The 20,638-nt window shown below is 42.2% G+C and overlaps 1 protein-coding gene across 2 annotated transcripts in view; it reads left to right on the top strand.

Annotated features, from left to right (window-relative positions):
* The window catches only part of LOC125456512 (uncharacterized), a 405,052-nt gene that overhangs the window by 61,392 nt on the left and 323,022 nt on the right, over window positions 1–20,638 (top strand). The window contains exon 2 of one of the 2 annotated variants that reach the window (XM_048539688.2): window positions 9,441–9,536. The exons of the other annotated variant lie outside the window; for it this stretch is intronic. The gene's annotated coding sequence lies outside the window, so the exon portion shown is untranslated. The remainder of the gene's footprint in view (window positions 1–9,440; window positions 9,537–20,638) is intronic. 2 annotated transcript variants of the gene reach the window in all.

Raw genomic sequence — 20,638 nt, forward strand, 5'->3', positions numbered from 1 at the left:
CCTTTTGGACTTTTTGGTCTTGCTAGAAGGCTTTTCATCATTAATCAAACAAGTTTGTCATCTATCCAGCAGGTATCAATTTCCCAAATACATTGGGTGCTCACGGCTATCAGTCTGATCTTTGACTTGAGCAATGATAATAATGCCAGGCTGCCTCCTTGTAGCTTTGTACTTGCAGAAGAAGGTATTTGCTATAACAGGTCCATTTTGAACACACTTTGCAAGCAGGAGTATATCATTTACATTGCAAAGATGTTTAATTTTGAATGGTAAATTGCAAAGCTACAAATGCTTTCTTACACAATTTCCTTGGTTTAAAGCAGTATCTTTTCCCATTTTTAGTTTACAGTCTAAAAACTAGTGTTTTCTTCATAAATAGTTTTCCTTTGCCTATTTTGCATTAAAGAATTTTCATTATGCTATAGATCTGTATTGGCAACCAGCCATGTTTATTGGTTGGAAATGATTTGCTATCATCCAGTAACATGGGTATTAAAGCATCCTCAACATCTTTGATACATATTCTGAGCAGTGAGATGGACTCCTTGCTTTCTGGTAGTCGCAGCAGTATGGTTAGAACTTATTGTGGATGATCAGCCATGATCATAACGAATGGTATGCTGGCTTGAAGGGCCGAATGGCCTACTCCTGCACCTGTTGTCTATTATCACCCCAAATTGATCACTGGTCTTTGGTTCCTATTATTTAGCTGATTACCAATTTAATGCTGTTTTGAATATCCCACGAGCTTTCCTTTTCAAGTTACAAATCTCTCATCAAATTTCATCTCAAACTCAACCTTCCAACAGCTACCACATCAACATTATCTCCCACATCTTTACAAAATCAAAGGATTCCAATAAATCTGTTAAGTGCAACTTAGATTTCATAAGCATATTCTAAGAGGTCCACCTGGCTGATCTTGTTATAATTACTACAGCAGTACAATTTGGAGAATAATTAATCTATCCTTTTGAAATATTGTAAATAGCTCCTGTTCTTTGCTGGAGCAGATATTGCACCATTCAGGGGTTTAGAAGATTAGCGATTAGCCATTGTGATTGGGGTGGTTTCGAGTAGGTTGGCAGGGGAAATAACCCAATTGGTCCTGTTTATTTGCGTGTCTGTGTGTGTGTGCATGTGTGTGTACGTGCGCGCACCAGCTGGATTTACCATGCAGGACACTCATTCTCAACCTCTCCCCTCCCCTGAAGCATGTTGACACTCAGGTTAAATCACCACCAGCCTTCTGTCTGCAATGGCATGATGTGTGTGCATGAGGTAGGATTATAGCAATCAATATCTGCACACACTTACTGTCCACATCAATTGATTTTGTGTTTTCACCAAAAATTTTGTCAGTGTTTTCTAGTCTAAATTCTGATGCGCCTTGGCTATATAAATGTGTCGGGTGGTAAGCAGATATTTATGCTGGCATATGCCCAGCTTTGATTTGTTTCAAATTTTAACCTCCATGCTTGGATCAAGTTCCATGGGTTCTAATGGGAGCTGTGTTGGGCTTATGCTCCCCCATTGCAGCTTCATACAATCAGCTTCTATTCGCTATTCTATTCTAACTGAGGGAAGCAGTCCACTGGGGTTCCTTCATATTTCCCACCTCATTGATTCCCCTATCCCTGGTCCCACTCACATCCAAAAGCTAAAGTCACTCTCCTTTTTGAAAGTTTGCAATTAAGATAATCAGATTTCAGATTTATATCAACCAAGGTCTAACTGAATGACAGAATATGTTTGAGGCATTGGATCAGCCAGTCTGGCTTCCCCTCCCTCAACTCCATCACCCCAGGTCCTGTTTCTCACCCACTCAGAAGACCCCATGCCAGGGTTGCATGATGTTTGTCTCATCCACTCAAATCTCTCACCTATCCTTCCCCTCACATCTAATGGTCATGCAAGCTGCAAACACTTAGATAGATAAAAGAAAAGCTTGAGGCCATTTCGACAGAAGAAAAGGCCCTGGGAAACAGACTGTCCAACCCTGGAAGTGATCAAGCAAGTAGGTTGAAGGGCAGGCCTCTCAAAATGTTGACAACTGGAGTGCTCTCCGTTATCATCAATCAGATGTCATACTTTAAAATTGTTATCAAAGGAGCTCCAGTAGAAATGAGGAGGAATTTTTATGGTCAGTGCATTATCCAATTTTGCAATGTAAAAGTAATAGACTCTATTTCCAAGGAAGTTTTAAATGGGTATTGGGCAGGTCTTTAGAGCTAACACACTTTACAGGTTACTAACCATGAAGGCTCCTTCAATATATACACAATCGAAGACAGACAAAATGGTCTCCTTTGATGTACATTCTTGTGGGCCAATGCCTATCCTGATTAAGTGCTGTGTGCCATACAAGCTCACAAATGAGCTGACCAGACCAGAAAAGTGTCCGGTCTACATCAAATTGCCCTGGATAGTCAAATTATCTCAAAACTTTGAACAACAGGTGAAACAAATAATTTTATGTTATGACTATGTAGTGGCTATACAGATGGTATTTCCCACTGGCCAGTTGATGGTATCAGTTCAAAATGATGTTCTGCCCACCACACCATGAAACTACATCATAGAATCCCTATGGTGTGGAAACAAGCCATTCAGCCCAACAAGTCCACACCAATCCTTGGAGCATCCCATCCACCTATTACCCACCTAAGCTACACATCCCTGAACACTGCAGGCAACTTAGCATGACAAATCAACCTAACCTGCACATCTTTGGACTATGGGAGGGTACCCATGTACCTGGAGGAAGCCCATGCTGATATGGGGCAAATGTGCAAACTCCACACAGACAGTTGCCTGAGGGTGGAGTTGAACATGTGTCCCATGGTGCTATGAGGCAGCAGTGCTAACCACTGAACCACCATGCCACCCTGTATTAGTTTCAGTGCCAGATACATAAGCTGTACATCCTAGTGATTGACTGATTGAATTAAACAGCATTTTCCTTCATTTTTTTTTCACAAAGTACAGACTGTACTCCAGCAGCACAGGCAGACTACAGTCTACACTGAATCAGAAAAAGGGGCTACAGATTGCACTTGATCAAAAATGGCAGACTACACAATACAATAGATCAGTACAGGCAGACTACAGGCTGCACTTAAACAGCACAGGTGAGTACAGACTGACAGCTCCTGCTGAACATTTATGAGCAACTGCTGCCCTTTGTGTATAATAAAAAAGTTGTAATATTGAGGAGGCCTTTTATGAAAGCAGGGAAAGGTTCATGTCACAATTTTGATTTACTGGCATTATATTCACAATTAGTGGAGGCTAGTTGAGCCAATGTGACACTGTTCTAGCATGTTGGATTATTAGGCTACATTTATAAGACAAACAGAGCAAAACATGCAGACACCTTAAAAGTATGAATGAAATTGTTAAGTGCTGAGTTTAGAATTATGAACTCTTGTAAACTGTGACTGTAAATGTTTGTCACAGCATGGACTGACTCCCATGAATATGTTAATAACTAACATTGGTACTATATTCAAGTGTTGCACTAATGTCACACAGGTTTTCAAATAAAGGCCATTTGAAAATTGTGGTATGATACTTAATGTTGTTCTGCCCACAATAAAATGTGCAGAATGTTGAGTTTTTGCAGTTACTGCAGTGCAAAGGTTGCTTAATACAAGCATGGACTACTGGAGACAGTTGAAGTCCTACCCTAGCACACAAACTAGGTGAAGAAAACAGGGTGTGAACCCACATCTCGGTGGGGCAGAGCCCAGTTTGAGGAATGTAAACAGGTCCCTGAAGGAAGTGGCTTGTTGCTGTCAGGGCCTTTCTGCTCTCGGGGTGAAAGTGGACCATTAGTGGATTTTTGCAATCGGTGAAATTGGTCAGTCATAGTTTGTCGCTGTGGGTGAAAAGAGCCAATCCGAAAATGTGCACAGAGTAGGCTGTGAAGCATGGCACACATTAAATGTGCACAGGGTAGGCTGTGAAGCATGGCACACGTTAAATATGCACAGAGTAGGGTGTGAAGCATGGCACACACTAAATGTGCACAGGGTAGGCTGTGAAGCATGGCACACGTTAAATGTGCACAGGGTAGGCTGTGAAGCATGGCACACGTTAAATATGCACAGAGTAGGGTGTGAAGCATGGCACACATTAAATGTGCACAGAGTAGGGTGTGAAGCATGGCACACACTAAATATGCACAGAGTAGGGTGTGAAGCATGGCACACATTAAATGTGCACAGGGTAGGCTGTGAAGCATGGCACACATTAAATGTGCACAGGGTAGGGTGTGAAGCATGGCACACATTAAATGTGCACAGGGTAGGCTGTGAAGCATGGCGCACATTAAATGTGCACAGGGTAGGGTGTGAAGCATGGCGCACATTAAATGTGCACAGGGTAGGGTGTGAAGCATGGCACACATTAAATGTGCACAGGGTAGGGTGTGAAGCATGGCACACATTAAATGTGCACAGGGTAGGGTGTGAAGCATGGCACACATTAAATGTGCACAGGGTAGGCTGTGAAGCATGGCACACATTAAATGTGCACAGGGTAGGGTGTGAAGAATGGCACACATTAAATGTGCACAGGGTAGGGTGTGAAGCATGGCACACATTAAATGTGCACAGGGTAGGCTGTGAAGCATGGCACACATTAAATGTGCACAGGGTAGGCTGTGAAGCATGGCACACATTAAATGTGCACAGGGTAGGGTGTGAAGCATGGCACACATTAAATGTGCACAGGGTAGGCTGTGAAGCATGGCACACATTAAATGTGCACAGGGTAGGCTGTGAAGCATGGCACACATTAAATGTGCACAGGGTAGGGTGTGAAGCATGGCACACATTAAATGTGCACAGGGTAGGGTGTGAAGCATGGCACACATTAAATGTGCACAGGGTAGGGTGTGAAGCATGGCACACATTAAATGTGCACAGGGTAGGCTGTGAAGCATGGCACACATTAAATGTGCACAGGGTAGGCTGTGAAGAATGGCACACATTAAATGTGCACAGAGTAGGGTGTGAAGCATGGCACACATTAACTTGACAAGGAAGGGGGAGCAGCCTGATCAGCATATGGAGAGAACAGGCAAAGACAAATTAGTTAAATGCAGTGACTATAGAGCGGGGAGTGGACATTCACCACACTGAGTATTTTCCAACTGCTTGGCGACTATAGTAAGAGCATCCAAATTACAAAATTCATTTGCTTTGGGTGACATCTTGAATTTTAAATCATTGATATTGAAAGCAGATCTCTTGACCCAGGGATTGGAATGACCTGTACAATCCTGAACACATACCTAATTTACAAGTTGAACTTGTAATAGCTCATTTTATTTGCTAGAAGTAAAAAAAACTTTCTGAAATAACTCCACAGAGTCTAGTATCCCCTCACCAAGCCACCCTTTATTCACACAGATGTAGTACTTGACAGTGATCCGACTCTCTCAGAGCTACCTCTCAGAGTGAACAGAACATCTGACACTTGCATTTATATCTGTCAGTCAGAGCTCCCTGATTAGACCAGGTTAACAATCAGGGAACTCACATTTCTATGATGTCACCCGGCTGATTTTGTTACAATCACTACACTTTTAGGGACATATTCTCTGCAAATGAAGGACTTCTACTGTACTATATGATCCCATGATCCTATGATCATGCCTTGTAACTTGGGATCTTGGAAAGCCTATAATTTTCCATTGCTTTCACCATGGCAACAATTTGGCCAATCAAAATCAACTTACACCCAATCAGTGCCCTGTTCTCCTGTCATGTAAAATACAGTGATCAGTTGAAATTTGGCTTTCTTGCAATTGTCCTGACAATTCAAGACACAAAGCTTTGGCAACATATCTGCCTGTTCAACAGTATCCAAATTCTCAGCAAGCAAGTGCCTATTTATTAGTTTCCATTAGTCTGCGATTCTGAAGCCCTTCCATTCCCAATTTGAAGGCCTGTGATGAATTTATACTGAACACATGCTTTCATCATCACTCCAGAAATCATTGACACTCTGTGCAAAGAAATATTTCACATTTGAAGCTTATTTAATACGCTAGAGTGTGTTGGGGGAGAGATTTCCATTTTGATTCCCTGTGTAAACAGAAGTATATTTGTGTTGCATTTGCGCTAGGAATCACACACGGGCACCAATTAAGAGAAATTTTGTTTTCCCTGTTTGGTCCAAGGAAGAAATTAATTAATCAAAGCAACTCCCTTACTGATTTGAACTGTCAGCGGGAAAAGAATTTTTAATAATTGACTGGTCTTTGGAGTTTAATCAATGTACTGTTCTTTCTTGAACGTGTATCATATGCACACTGAACTGTGTGGGCAAGAAAGGCTTCAAAGTAAAGACTAATATTGTAAAAATAATTAAAAAGCAACAGGGTGATGCTGTAATGAGAATGTTATATTTATAGGTTAATTAACCAACAAAATCTGATCAAAAAAAAACATGATTTATAGGAAGTATATGAGCTGGAAATGAAAAGCATTGTTTGTGATTAGTTTGATTTTAATTTACAATGCTTGTAATTATTTATTCAGATTTCATAATATGAGAGTGTTCTGTTCAAGCGCTGTATTAATGTTGTCTTTTAAAACATACTTCATAATCTTAGTGATTATATTAGCGGTAACTGTAATGAATGCAGCATAGATGATCAACATCTTGTATTTCTATACCGTTCATTGTGCGTACAAAACATTTCAACGCACTTTCGAGGTGACTCACACAGTAGAAAGAGGGTCAAGTTTTAGAACTATCGACATGGGTTAAGAGAGGCAAGGGAAAGGGAGCAAGACACACCTAAGTGGCAATTGATGACAGAGCAGAAGGTGTGGCTGATAAGGAAAATGTTATGACCCCAACAGATTTTATTATTGGACAAGTCAGATTGCCACCTAAGACCTAGCTTGATAGATCAAGCTAGAGAGAACTTTCAGAAGTCTGAAGTACAAAGAGACTTAAGAGTTCTAGACCAGAATTCTCTCAAGGTAGATTTGCAGGTTGAGTCAGTTGTCAGGAAGGCAAATGCAATGTTGACATTTATTTTGAGAGGACTTTGAATATGAAAGCAGGGATATACTACTGAAGCTTTATAAGGCTCTGGTCAGGCCACATTTGGAGTATTGCATGCAGTTTTGGGTCCCATATCTCAGGAAGGATGTATTGACCCTGGAGCGGGCTCAGAGGATGCTCACAAGAATGGTCTAAAGAATGAAAAGCTTGACATTTGAGGAACTTTTGGCGACTCTGGGACTACACTCATTGGAGTTTAGAAGGATGAGTGTGGATCTAATTGAAACTTACAAAATACTGAATGGCCTGGACAGAGTGGGTGTTGGGAAGATGCTTCCATTGGTAGGACAGACTAGGACGTGAAGGCACAGCCTTAGAGTAAAAGGAAGACTTTTTAGAACGGAGACAAGGAGAAACCACTTCAGCCAGAGAGTGGTGAATCTATGGAAATCACTGCCACAAAAGGCTGTGGAGGTCAGGTCACTGAGTACATTTAAGACTGAGTTAGATAGGTACTTGATTATCAAGGGGATCAAGGGATACAAGGAGAAAGCGGCAGAGTGGGGTTGAGGAACTTATTGAATGGTGGAGCAGACTCGATGGGTCAAATGGCTTAATTTCTGTTCCTATGTCTTCTGGTCTTATGGTCTTATTGTTTTAACAGAGTGGTTTCTCACTGAAACCTGAGCATGCCATGTATTGTTTTATCATTACCGTTATGTATTACATAACGGTAAAGATTTTTTAAACACATAGAAAAAGTATAATCCCATCAGTCCCAAAACATTCTTTTATAAATTGAAAAGAAAAATAACGGTTATTTCGTATACCCCAAAAACACAACATGTACGGTCTCTGGCAATACCACTCACATAGACAAAGAAAATTACAGCACAGGAACAGACCCTTCAGCCCTCCAAGCCTGTGCTGATCCAGATCCCCTATCTAAACCTGTCTGCCCAGTTTCCAAGGATCTGTATCCCTCTGCTCCCTGCCCATTCATGTAGCTGTCTAGATACATCTTAAATGACGCTATCGTGCCCACCTCTACCACATCCACTGGCAATGCATTCCAGGCACCCACCACCTTCCACGTAAAAAAGAACTTTCCATGCATATCTCCCTTAAACTTTTCCCCTCTTACCTTGAAATAGTGTCCCCCTAGTAATTGAGCCCTCCACTCTGGGAAAAAGCTTCTTGCTATCCACCCTGTCTATACCTCTTATGATTTTGTAGACCTCAATCAGGTTCCCCCTCAACTTCTGTCTTTCTAATGTAAATAACCCTAATCTACTCAATCTCTCTTCATAGCTAGCGGCCTCCATACCAGGCAACATCCTGGTGAACTTCCTCTGCACCGTCTCCAAATTATCCACACCCTTTTGGTAATGTGGCAACCAGAACCGTAAGCAGTTATTCCAAATGTGGTTGAGCCAATGTCCTAAGCAACTGTAACATGACCTGCCAACTCTTATTCTCAATAGCCTGTCAGATGAATGAAAGCATGCTGTATGCCTTCTTAACCACCCTATCAACCTGAATTGTCACCTTCAGGGTACAATGGACCTGAACACCCAGATCTCTCTGTGCATCAATTTTCCCCAGGGCTTTTCCACCAGAACTCACACCAGAAACTTTGCCTCTGATACTTCGACAGATTTATGTCATTTGTAACTTTAATTTAGTTATAGAGTCATATAAAATGAAAACAGGCCCTTCTGTCCAACCAGTCTTTGTTGACCAAGTTTCCCATACTAATCTAGTCACATTTGCCTGCATTTGGCCTATATCCCTCTAAACCTTTTCTATTCATGTATCTATTCAAATTTCCTTTCAACATAGTAATTTATCTGCACCTACCACTTCTTATGGCAGTTCAATCCACATACAAACCACCCTCAGTGTGAAAAAAGTTGCCCCTAAGGTCTCTTTTAAATTTTTCTCCTGTCACCTTAAAAATAGGACTTCTAGTTTGAAATGCCCCACCCCACAGAAAAGACCTTTGCTATTCACCTTACCTGTAGCCGTTGAGATTTTATAAACAACTATTAAGTCACTCTCAGATAATAAAATGTGAGGCTGGATGAACACCGCAGGCCAAGCAGCATCTCAGGAGCACGAAAGCTGACGTTTCGGGCCTAGGCCCTCTGAAACGTCAGCTTTTGTGCTCCTGAGATGCTGCTTGGCCTGCTGTGTTCATCCAGCCTCACATTTTATTATCTTGGAATTCTCCAGCATCTGCAGTTCCCATTATCTCTGATCTCTATTAAGTCACTCTCAACATTTTATGCTCCAGTGAAAAAATGTCCCAGCCGATCCAACTCTCCTTACAACCTAAACCCTCCATTTCCAGCAACATCCTGGAAAATCTTTTCTGAGCCTTCTCTAATTTAATGTTATCCTTCCAAAATTAGGGTGATCGAACAGTACACCGTACACCAAAAGTGGCCTCATCAACATACTGTACAACTTCAATGTGATATGCCAACTCAACGATCTGAGCCATAAAGGTAAACGTGCCAAATACCTTCTCAACCATCATGTCTACGTGTGACATGTCATATAACAGATATATTCCTGAACCCCTAGGTCCTTCTGTTCCACAACACCACCCAAGGCCCTAACTTATAAACCAGAACTACAGACAGCAGCTTCCTAGAGGTGCTAGACGCTGAAGTTTAAATATATTCATTTTTAAGTAATCTCTTCAAGGCTCTTTCCCAACATTTCTGGTTTGGGGTGTAATGCCAACACTTTACTCCACCATAATCTAGTATCGTTATATCCTTTCCCCTTCAAGAGCACTGGGCTATACAATTATCTTTGTCTGAAAATTTCACTGCACTGCCAAAAATCAAAGTGAAACTAAACGAAAAATATCTCCTGCTTTAAGCAGTCCTTCAGTTTTAAAAAAAAAGTTCAGAAATTTTTAGCAATTCCTTCAGGAATTATTTACTACGCTGGATTGCAACACAGTCTGAGGTTCACAAAAATACAGTATTGCCACACAAGAACCTATTAAGTCTAAAGCCAGTCCTCAAAAACTGTCTGAAAGGAAATCACCAAAAAAAAACTCTAGTAACACAGAAAACTAGATTAAAAATCAAAAGCTCAAAATTACAATTAACAGTATAAAATACATAAACCACACAGTTGACATTACAAGTAACTTAGCATTAGAATATCAGAGGCGTCTGTAGGGTCATGGTTCACACAGGCAGACAGAAGTGAAACTATAGAAGAATTTAAAATGAAAGATAATAGCCTTGAAGTTAACCAATGGGTCATGGAGATAGTTTCATTTCATTGTCTTTGTTATTGAGGTGCAGATTGTGCTCTTTGTTGTTTCAGAGATAATTTATTGTGTACTGATGATACATTAAACAAAGTTCCATGCAAAGCAATACTTCACAACTGGAATACCTGTAGGCTGAGATAATGGGAACTGCAGATGCTGGAGAATCCGAGATAACAAAGTGTGGAGCTGGATGAACACAATAGGTCAAGCAGCATCTTAGGAGCACAAAAGCTGATGTTTCGGGCCTAGACCCTTCATCAGAAAACCTTTTATGAGTACTTTGCTGTTCCTGCAACGTACGGGTGGCATTGTTGCGACACTGCAGGAGGCCCAGTTTGGACATGCTGACTAAGGAATGGGAGGGGGAGTTGAAATGGTTCACGACTGGGAGGTGCAGTTGTTTATTGCGAACCAAGCAGAGGTGTTCTGCAAAGCAGTCCCCAAGTCTCCGCTTGGTTTCCCCAGTGTAGAGGAAGCCACACCGTGTACTGTGGATGCAGTATACCACATTGGCAGATGTGCAAAGTCATCTTGGGGCCTGGGATGGGGGTGAGGGAGGAGGTGTGGGGGCAAGCGTAGCGCTTCCTGCTGTTGCAGGGGAAAGTGTCAGGTGTGGTGGGGTTGGAGGGGAGTGCGGAGCAGACAAGGGATTCGCGGAGAGAGTGGTCTCTCCGGAAGGCAGACAAGGGTGGGGTGGGAAAAAAATGTCTTTTAGGGGTGAGGTCGGATTGTAGATGGTGGAAGAGCTTACACATCTTTGGACTGTGGGAGGAAGCTGGAGCACCCAGGGGAAACCCACACAGTCACGGGGAAGATGTGCAAACTCCGCACAGTCGCCTGAGGCTGGAATCAAACCTAGGTCCCTGGCGCCGTGAGGCTGCAGTGCTAACCACTGAGCCACCGTGCCACCCAAAGGTGCCAGTCCTGTCCCTCCCGTAGCCATGTCACTGTAATGGCTACAATAGCCCAGTTCCACATACATATCCACACCATGAATTCATTGGCCTTACCTGTCAGACCTCTTCCATTTAAATAGATGTAGTTTAATCCAACAGGCATTCCTCGCTCCCTGTCCTGTCCCATCCCGACCTGTCTCTTCAACGTGCTATTTCTGATTACTGTATCTCCTTCCAGCTTCACACTTGCTCCCCTGTTATTGAGGAGCCCACCGCCCTGCCAACCTAGTTTAGACCCTCCCTTGCAAATCTGTCCGGCAGGATATTGGTCCCCTTTCAGTTCAGGTGCAACCTGTCCCTCTTGAACAGGTCACCTCTGCTTCAGAAAAGATCCCAATGATACAGGAATGGAATACCTTAATGTTTTAGCAAAGATCTGTAGCTTGGGTCGTGGCTGGAATTGTTGGTTGGTTTGCTGAGCTGACAGGTTTTCATGCAAACGTTTCATCTCCATTCTAGGAGGCATCATCAGTGCTGTCTAGCCCCCGCTAAAGCACCGTTTTTCTATTCTGACAGATAAATTCAGAGCTGAACAGAACAAGATCGCTTCAATGGAGGCTAGACATCATTGAAGATGTCACTCAGAAGGGGGACTGAACATTTGCATGAAAACCAGTCAGCTCAGCGAACCAACCAACAACCCCATCTGAATCCCTGCCCTCTGCACCAATTCTTTAGTCGTGCATTAATCTCCCATATCTTCCTGTGCTTACCCTCACCAGCATGTGGCACTGGAAGTAATCCAGAGATTGCCACCATCAAGGACCTGCTTTTTAACTTTTTTGCTATCTCTCTATAATGACTCCACAGGACCTCATCCCTAATTGTGCCTATGTCATTTATGTCAATGTGCACAATTACTGCTGGTTGCTCACCCTCTTGCTTGAGAACGTTCTGTAGTCGCTCCGAGATATCCTGGACCCTGGCACCCGGGAAGTAACGCACCATCCTGGATTCCTGTCTGCGGCCACCGAATCTCCTCTCTGTTCCTCTAACTATCAAGTCTCCTATCACTAAGGTCCTATTTACCTTTAATCTTTCCTGCTGTGCCCCAGAGCCAGTCACAGTGTCACCAACCTGGCTACTGCTGCTTTCCCTGATCGGTCAGGCCCCAAACAGTATCCAAAATTGTGGTTGGCCACAGGAGATTCCTGCATTCCCTTTGCCTTTCCTAGTGGTCACCCAGCTACTCTCTGCCTGCACCTTAGGTGTGACCACCTCACTAACATTCTAAGGTGCACTCAGAATCTCGAATGAACCTGAGTGCATCCAGCTCCCTAACACAGTCTCCGAGGAGCTGCAGCTGGGTGCACTTCCCACATGTGTAGTCATCAGGCTCAATAAAAGTCTCCCTGAGCTCCCACATTCTGCAGGAAGAGCATGCCAATGCTCTAAACTGCTTCTAAACTGCCCTAGGACTAAAGAGAAAAGTTAAAAGGACCTTACCTGAGTTTACCTGTAGCTTCTGCTGCGTCGCTGCTCGCCAAAGCCTCTCAGTCAACACCTTATGTCTCACTCTGCTATCAACAGCATGGCTCTTTTTGTGGTTACAGGAGGAGGGAGGGAGGGAAACACTGCACTGATGTAATGTTTGCAGCATAAGTACTCCTTGATGCCACACCTACAACAATCCAGAGCTCAGTGCAGATGACTGCTTCGAGGCTCCAATGTACGTGCAGAAGTGACGCCTCTCCCTCTTAGTCACCCTCTGCTGGACGCTCTTCCTCCTGCTGACCATGGGGTCTGTTGCCCGACGATCTGCTCCTCGGTACGGATGACTGCTTCCGGGCTCTAATGTACGTGCTGAAGTGACGCCTCTCCCTCTCAGTTGCCCTCTGTTGGACCTATTAGTGCTTCTACCAACACTTCCTAAACATTCCCCTTTGTCTCTCTTTGGAAGGAAGCATGATAGATACTAATGGATTCTCGTGGAAGATGCAGGGACAATTTATCGACTTATATTTATAAAGATTTGCAATATGTGGCACGGCCAAAAGCATCATAAACCAGGTATCGAAGGCGCTGTAGAGTGTCATCTCATTTGCATGAAGATGGTCAGCCCATTTGCCTCAATTGGCACTAGCCTGGAAATTCTATCACATGCCTGGATGGCTGGTACTCACTGATGAGATGAAATGACCATATTCTCTGCGTCGTTCAGGGACAATGCAGCATTTCTCTCCCCTTTTCCTTTTTAATAATCATAGAATCCCTACTGCGCGGAAGCAAGCTATTCGGCCCATTGAGCCCACACTGGAACTCCCATCGACGTATCTTATCCCTGTAACCCTGCATTTCCCATGGCTGACTCACCTGGCCCACCCGTTCCTGGTCACTGTGGGCAATTTAGCATGGCCAATCCACTGAACCTATACATCTTTGGACAGTGGGAGGAGACCCATGCAGACACAGGGAGAATGTGCAAACTCCACACACACAGTCACCTGATGGTGGAATTGAACCAGGGTCCAGAGAACAGTGAGGCAGCAGTGCTATCCACTGAGCCATCGTGTCACCCTGAATCTTGTTGAGGTGTCTAGAGCCAATAAAACCTGGTGGCAATATTCTGAAATGTAACATCTTCCTCTGACAGTATTCATCTCTGCGTGATATCACTGTACCACTCGCTGTGCCTCGGCAATGAATACTTGCAGAAATACACAATTTAATTTAAAGACAGCTGAACGAGCTTCCTCATAGATGTTTATTTATGGCGTGCACGGAGTACGTTTTCACAAGGGAAAATTGACGTGGAATGTCTCCTTTAAAAATCTCCTGAAAGAAAACAAATTCTGAAAATGTCAAAGGTTTGACTGTGGTTGGCTTGAGCTCGTAGCCAGCTCTGGCTCCAACTGATCCCTTCAGACCATAGGCCCCTAGGCTGTAACCAGCATCAGTGTAATAAAGGTTTTTTGATATCTCAGGCTAGGAGCATTCACAGGTGGGAGAATGTGATAACCCTGAAATATTCCATCTATTGTGGGTACTTGGTCCCCTCTGCAAAAATAAAGTCTGCAACTGTCCTTATCATCCTTCAAGCATCTTTGCTCACACACTGACCATATTTTATCACATCTTTTTCCGAAAAGGTAAAGAGAAGGAAGTTTAGAAAACCGTAGAAGGAGAAACTTTATTTCCCCAAGGGGTTATGTCAAATCTTCAGCCTCTGTGTGTTCCTGACACAACCTGCTATTCCTGTGCACCTCTGGGAATGTGCACTTGACTGTTACTTGGAATTCTCATGCTAACACGTGCCTGGAAGCGATAACTTCCCAGTCCTGCTACTAAAGATCATTACCTGATATTATTAGAACATTAAAGACAATCAATAGTTTTTTTTTGGTCACACAATTCCCTCAGCAGAATTATAGCAAGGTATTCATGGGACTGCAATAATGAGTGTATTGACTCCAGTCTTGCATAAATCACTGAACACAGTATCTTGTTAGAACAAACCAAATAGATATGCTGACCTGAATATGCACTCATTTAAAATATGCTGAACTGGCCCATAATCCTTTCAGTATTAAGCCTCAATTATAGCTTCTGGCTTGCAGAAGTTTGACTTTATCACAGGTTGTGAAACTGCAAAATGCATTTATTTTATTTTCTTTGTACAATTAAATTTTGGATTACACATCAAAATTGGAATGTGCATAAGATGGTTTTGGAACTGCTTTTCTCTCGTTCCTCCATATGAGCACCCATAATATTCAAAATAATGCAGAAATTCTATCACAGATTTCTTCGGCTGACGTTGGGTCATATTACAATAATAGTGCCTGTGATCAACTCACCAACGAGAAAAGGTAACACGTATCACAGATTCAGAACATACATTCCTACAAGTCTCCATTCTATTTTCAATCTTTCCATCATTACATCTGTCCCTTATTATTTTAAAAATGAGTTTTCTGCAAGATGCCACATCATTATTTTAAATACAATCAACATAAAAAAGAAATCAATTAAAATACAATCACTTGTGAACTTTTTCATCTCCCTTGGCTGTTTTAATTTAAAAGGTTCTGCTCTTACAAGGTCACTGACTTTAAATTTAATTTCTTTTTTTTCACAGCTGTGTTATCAAGCACACAGCAGGGAATAATTATCTTACAACATCATTAGAGACTGCAAAGAATCACCCATCCAGAATGATGAAGACCGGAGCAAATGCCTTTAAATACACCTAATATATAGTCCCATTTAGTCTGGAGCAAGTCTGATAAAGTGTACACTGAAGATCTGGATCTGAACAGTTCTATTTAAAACAACACCTACTGTTACCTGGCTCAGATAAATAGCCACACCCAATGTCAATAGATGGACGAAAGTGTACAATTGTAGATTCGCCAACTTTAGGTACATTTAAGTCGTCATTGGATAAGCATATGGACGCACATGGAATAGTGTAGGTTAGATGAGCTTCAGATCGGTATGACAGGTCAGCACAACATCGAGGGCCGAAGGGCCTGTACTGTGCTGTAATGTTCTATGTCTATGTACATCTTCTTCAGGCAGCTGCCAAACCTCCTGCACTGATGAAATGTGTCTTCTTTCCTTCTTTAATGTCCAGCAGTATTCCAGGTAGACAGAGCATATGTTTAGGTCTGTTTCCATTGCTACAGTATCTCTTGGAATATATTGCTAGCCCCTGGCTAGAGGCTTTAGCTTTGGAGGGGGTGTCACTCCACCTTAAACATACCTGAGCCAGAGACTCTGTATTTGAATTGGAAGGCTGATATTGGATCTGCTTAGGCATGTTAGGAATGTGCCTTCTGTTACACCCCAAGGATGGTAATGGCTCGAGGTGGTGGTTCACCTTCTTCAGGACAATTAGGGTTGGACAATAAATGTTGATTTTGCTGTCAATGTGCACATGCAATCAACAAATACTTAAAACAAATTTAGTCCTGGAGGGAGACTCAAGCCCACAACATGCTAAATCAAAAGCAGGAACACTACCATTGTACTATAGGGCCTGATGCCAATTGGTAGCAAATCATTAGCGTTGATGCCACCAGTGATGGAGCAGGTACTGATGCAAAGTAAGGGCAGCTTTGTGACTGATCACATTACAAGAGTTGTACAGCTGCTTGGCTGGTTAACAGTCCATGACACAGTGTGTGTTGAATTCCTGTCTCAGCTGAGGGGTGATGACCCTCAGGTTAAACCACCACCAGTCTTTAATGGGAGAGCAGCCCTATGGGATAATGGTGACTCTCATCTTTACGAGTGGCAATTCTCCTGGTAATTAATGGCTCAAAATTTCTTTTCATTCAAGCTGGCCTAAGAACGTAAGGAATACAATCAGGTGTCAGTGATGCAGATCCTTGATCCTGCACTGCCAGTCACTATGACCATGTGTCATAACCTCAAGTGCACTGTCAGGCCCCAAGGCCATACCCCTGGAGTCATGAGTGACAATGCTTGTTGATATGAAAACAATTATAGTAAGAGTACAGTTTTTACTGTAAAATTAGATACAAGACCACAGGGTATTGACAGTTAAATAATTCAAGCATAGTATTATGTGTCAGCCTTCACTCATATGCAGCATTCCTAACTGAGTTCAAGACAACCTCCAGAGAATTTAGCATCTAACATAGACTAATGCATAGACTGGGCAGCCCTGGGCAGCTCATAGTCCCTTGTATCAGACTTTAAACCTTTCTATCGAGATGAGACACAGTTGAAAATAAAGGGTCTCCAATTTAAGAAAAGGTGAGGAGATTTTTTTCTCTCTGAGTTTATTGATTTTGTGGAACTTGTTTCCCCAAAGAGAGGTGGAGGTGGATCATTGGTTGCTTTTTGGATAGAGATATAGAGATAATTGACTAACATAGAATCATAGAATCCCTACAATGTGGAAGAAGGCATTCAGCCCATCAAGTCTACTCTGACCCTCCGAAAGAGTATCCCACCCAGAGCCAGACCTCTACCCTATCCCTGTAACCCCGCATTTCCCATAGCTGATCCACCTAGCCTGCATATCCTTGTACTGTGGGAGGAAGCCAGAGCACCCAAAGGAAACTCATGCAGACACAGGGAGAATGTGAAAACTCAACACAGACAGCTGCCCGAGGTTGGAATTGAACCTGGGTCCCTGGCACTTTGAGGCAGCAATGCTAACCACAGAGCCACCAAACAAGGGAATCAACAACTTAACAGGGGTGTCACAGGTAGACTGTGTGTTGAAGAAAGTTGTTACAGAGATAGTAGGAACTGCCGATGCTGGAGAATCTGAGATAACACAGTGTGAAGTTGGATGAACACAGCAGGCCAAGCAGCTTCAGAGGAGCAGGAAAGTTTGACATTTCAGGTCGAGACCCTTCTTCCTTTTTGGTTGCCCTGAATACGAGCCTTGTTAGTGCCAAAAGAGTCTCTGTGCCAGCATCGCATGATCATTTTGCAGACCTTGTCCTTCTTCAATTTTGGAAGAGCTTTTGTATCAAGAATGCAATTGATATTCCCAGTTTCCACTTCCCCCTCAGCAACAAGTTGTTGCAGATCAGCTGCAGAGAGCTCTTCACTGTGAGACTCAAGCAGTTCTTCAACATCCTCACTCTCTACTTCTTCAAATCCAACTTGCTTTTCAAGATCAACACAGTGTTCTTTGATTCTTGGGAGCTCCTCTGATGGGTCAAAGCCTTTAAAATCTCGAAAAAAATCTGGCCTGTACCTTCTGCCAAACTGTACACAAGCGGTCCTTATTGACATTAACCCAGGCCTCCATGATAATGTCAATTGCATTCTTGATGCTGAAGCTCTTCCAAAATTGAAGAAGGACAAAGTCTGCGAAATGATCACATGATGCTGGCACAGAGACCCTTTGGTGCTTACATGGCATGGATTCAGGACAAAACCGGTGAAACAGTCATGTGATGGCTACACGCACTCCTCCACACACCAATGGAATTGTGTTGTAGCCAGCACAAGTTACATTTTAAAAATAGTGTTCCTCGATTCGTCTGTTGCCTTATAGCCAACTCTCATTGCCAGAACACACATTGTAGCATAACTGTCCGTACATGAGAATGTGGTGCTGAGTTCACAACCAGATCAGTCATGCTCTTATTATGGATGGTGAAAGCTCGAGGTGTCAAGTTGCCTATTCTAGTTCCTAATTTATATGACAGCATCTCACCCCACTGTTCAAAGAATATCAGGGAATTTTTCTCATTTTCCTCTCTGGTATTTTCCCTCAACCGACTAATCAATAAAATTCACATTATTTGGTTACTTTTGTCAATATTTGTTGTTGGGGAACTGCTTGAGACCATTATCAAGGAACTATAGCGGACGATTAAAAAAGCTTAACCCAGTCAATGTGGTTTTGTGAAAGGGAAATCATGTTTAACTAATTTGCTAGAGTTCTTTGAGAAGAGAAGAAACGGAGTTGATAAAGGGGAACTGCTAAGAATAATGCACATGAATTTCAATAAGATGCCACATAAAATGATTTTTCACAAGATAGGACTGTATTGGGACAATACAATAGCGTGGATTATGGATTTTAATTTTCTTTATTCATTCACGGGATGAGGGTGTCACTGGTTAGACAGCATTTATTGCCCATCCCTAATTGCCCAGAGGGCAGTTAAGAGTCAACTATGTTGCTCTGGGTCTGGAGTCAAATGTAGGCCAGACCAGGTAAGGATGGCAGTTTCTTTCCCTAACGGACATTAGTGAACCAGATGGGCTTTTCTGACAATTGGCAATGGATTCACAGTCACCCTTAGACTCTTAATTCCAGATATTTATTGAATTCAAGTGCCACCATCTACCATGGTGCGATTCGAACCCAGGTTCCCAGGACATTATCTGGGATTCTGGATTGACAGACCAGCGATAATGCCACTAGACCTCCCCGCTCCCCATTGGTGACCACAAAGAAGACAGACAGTTAGGATTAATGGGAATTTTTTTTTAGGTTGAATAGATATAACTAGTGGAATGCCACAAGGATAATTTCTAAGGCCTCAATTATTTATAGTCTTACAACAATGAGTTGGAAGAAGAGGCAGAGTGTGATGTATCCATTTTTGCTGATGATATAAAACAAGTGGGAAGGCATATTGTGATGAGGACGTAAGGAATTTCCATGGTGCTATAGCTAGGTCGAGTAAGTTGGAAAAACCTGGTAGTTAAAGCTTACTGTTGGAAAATGTGAGGTCATGCTCTTGGTTGGAAGAATCATAACACAAACTATCACTTAAACGGAGAGAGACTCCAAAAAGTGCAGTGTAGTAGGACCTGGCTGCTCTTTTGCAAATTAGAATACATGCGTAGCAAGTAATTAAGAAGGTAAGTGGAATTTTGGCATTTATTGCCACAGGATTGGAGTTTACAAATAGAAGATGCCCATGTACTCTGAGAGCATTTTTTGGGATGCCAGCAGAAATTGTTACAGAATAAAGGAACGTTCATTTAAGATTGAGCTGTGAAGAGATTTCTTCTCTCAGAGGGGAGGGAATGCCTAGAATTCTGTACCCCAGAGAGTTACAGAAGCTAGATCATTGTAATTACTTAAAAAGGAGATAAATAGCTTTTTGAAATATGAAGGCGTTGACAGCTATAAGGAGCTAGCACGAAATAGGAATTGAAGTCTGAAGTCAATCAGCCATTATTTTATAGAATATTAGAGCAGGATTAAGGTGCTGAATGGCCTACTCCTACTCCTATTTCTTACATTATTTTCTAGGTGCTTGTGGAACCTTGCATATGAAATAACTTTAATATTTCTCTGCAACATAATAATGACCACACTTTAAAATCATTTAATTGCCTGTGAAGGACTTTGCGGTGTTTGAAGTTAGCATTATTAAAAGCATTAAATTTTTAAAAATTCTTTGTTATTACCATGGCAAAATGAATACAACATCTGAGAGAACTGATCTTGACAATGGATAAATATATTTATCTTCATTAAAATCAAGATTTTTATTTTTGATGTTGTCAGCTGGAAGCAGTAAACTGCTTTTGGAGGAAACAACTTCTGATTAGAAAACTTTTCCAGACAATGCAGAAAACTCAATTATTTGCACTCTTCGACAATAGGCAGCTGTTAAAAGTGTGTCAAATTTCCCAGGAGATAAATTTTGATTCGATTGTCTGAATCACTCCCAAATTTAAACAGAATTTTCCTCACATAGCAATAATCAGAATTGCGCTTTTGAAGTCAAGAGGTAAGGAAGTCATTTAGGATATCTGAGTTCTGATTGCAAAAGTAAATCTTCTTCACCCAGCTCAAGGAAGGCACCCAAATGAAAGGAGGACAAAGGAAGCATTTCTATGACTACCCGAAGGCTTCTTTTAAGAAACGCAATGTAGATGTTCACACATGGAGAGACTCATT

Source organism: Stegostoma tigrinum, chromosome 8 (genome assembly GCF_030684315.1).
Source record: "Stegostoma tigrinum isolate sSteTig4 chromosome 8, sSteTig4.hap1, whole genome shotgun sequence".
NCBI lineage: Eukaryota > Metazoa > Chordata > Chondrichthyes > Orectolobiformes > Stegostomatidae > Stegostoma > Stegostoma tigrinum.